Raw genomic sequence first — 2,337 nt, forward strand, 5'->3', positions numbered from 1 at the left:
AAAAAAAAAAAAAAGTAGTACTTTGAAGAGTCTGGGCTCACATCTATAATCCTAGCACTTTGGGAGGCTGAGGCAAGAGGATTGCCTGAGCCCAGGAGTTCGAGACCAGCCTGGGCAACTTGGCGAGACCTGGTCTCTACAAATAAATAAAAAAATTGGCCAGGCATGGTGGCGCATGCCATCTCTCTGAGGAACCAACTTGCCAACTATGAGGACTTGAAATTAATGTACACATGGGAATGAGGGCAGGGCAGAGAGTCAAGATGATCATCCAAATTAGAGTTTTGGCTAAGAATTGTATGTATTATTAACTATAGATCAGTAACAAATTATCCCAAAACTTCATGACTTAAGACAACAGTAAACATTGTCGTACTATGTATTGTTTCTCACAGTTTCTGCAGGTCAAAAACTCAGGAGAAACCAGATGTGATGGCACGTGCCTGTAATCCCAGCTACTCGGGAGACTGAGGCAGGAGGATCACTTGAGCCCAAAAATTCGAGACCAGTCTGGAAAGACCCTTTTTTAATTTTTATTATTTTTTATTTATTTATTTATTTTTGAGTAGGAGTCTCACTCTTGTCACCCAGGCTGGAGTGCAGCGGCATGCTCACGGCCACCACAGCCACCACCTGCTGGACTCAGGCGATCCTTCCGCCTCAGGCTTCCAAGTAGCTGGAACTACAGATGCACGCCACCATGTCAGGCTAGTTTTTGTGATTTATTGTAGAGACGAGGTCTCACCAAGTTGCCCAGGCTGGTCTCGAACCTGTGGGCTCGGGCAATCCTCTCACCCCGGCCTCCCAGAGTACTGGGATTGCAGACTGAGCCACCACGCCCGGCTGAGACCCTGTCTTTAAAAAAAAAAGAAAGAAAAAGAAAAAAACTGAGAAGCACCTTGGATGGGTATTTCAGATTCATGGTTCTTGGATCTTTCATGAGGTTTCAGTCAAAATGACGGCCATGGCAGCAGTCACTGAAAGTTTAACAGGGCTGGAGAATCTAATTTCAAGTCCCCATAGTTGGCAAGTTGGTTCCTTGCCACCTGGCTCTCTCCAAAGACAGCTTGAGTATCCTTCCAACATGGCAGGCGTGATCCAAGGGAGAGCAAGGTGGAGGTTGCAGTGTCTTACTTGTACCTAACCTCAGAGGTCACACATCATCATTTCTGTAATATCCTACGAATTATACAGGCCGGTTGTGTTCCGTGTGGCAAAAGACTGCACAAGGGTTTGAATGTCACAGGGCAGGAATCACAGGGGGCCTTCTTAGAAGCTGGTCACCGTAATAGTCCAGATATATATCAGCCCCTCAATATGTCCAAGTCTACCTGGCCAGAGTTTCCTCACCCTTCACAATATAATTAAAAATTATATTCATGCCTATAATCTCAGCATTTTGGGAGGCTGAGGTGGAAGAATCGCTTGAGTCCAGGAGTTTGACAGCCGGGCAGCACAGTAAGACTCCTGTCTCTACAGAAAATTTTTAAAATAGCCAGGTGTGGTGATACATGCCTGTAATCCCAGATGCTTGGGAGGTTGGGGCAGGAGGATTGCTTGAGTTGAGAGTTTGAAACCAGCCTGCACAACATAGAGAAATCCTATCTCTAAAAAATCTTTTAAAAATAACTGGACATGGTGGCATACACCTGTCGTCTTAACTACTCAAGAGGCTGAGGCAGGAGGAACATTTGACCTCAAGAGTTTGAGGCTGCAGTGAGCTATGATCATACCACTGCACTTCAGCCTGAGTGATAGAATCAAACCCCGTTTCTACAAAAAAATAAAATATTTTTTAAAATTGCTGGCCATGGTGACTCACATCTGTAATCTCAGGACTTTGGGAGGCAGAGGTGGGAGGATTACCTGAGCCCAGGAGTTCAAGACCAGTCTGGGCAACTTGGCAAGATTTCATCTCTACAATAAATAGAAAAACTAGCCAGGTGTGGTGCCACTCTCCTGAAGTTCCAGCTACTTGGAAGGCTGAGGTGGAAGGATCACCTGAGCCCAGCCGTTGGCCGGGAGCAGCCTCGACCTACTGGGCTCCGGTGATCCTTCCGCCTCAGCCTTCCAAGTAGCCATAATTACAGGCATGCGCTACCATGCCCGGCTGATTTTTTGATTTATTGTAGAGATGAGGTCTCACTGCCCAGGCAGGTCTCGAACCCGCGGGCTCAGGCAATCCACTCACCTCAGCCTCCCAAAGGTGCAGGATTACAGGCTGAGCCACCGAGCCCGGCAGAAGTAGCTTTGAACTTGGGAAATGGACAGAGGCTGGAAGAGATTTGAGTCGCATGTTAGGAAAAAACCTACAATGCCACAATAACACCAAAAAAG

This window comes from Carlito syrichta, unplaced genomic scaffold (assembly GCF_000164805.1).
Source record: "Carlito syrichta isolate Samal-C Ts95f unplaced genomic scaffold, Tarsius_syrichta-2.0.1 Scaffold304746, whole genome shotgun sequence".
NCBI lineage: Eukaryota > Metazoa > Chordata > Mammalia > Primates > Tarsiidae > Carlito > Carlito syrichta.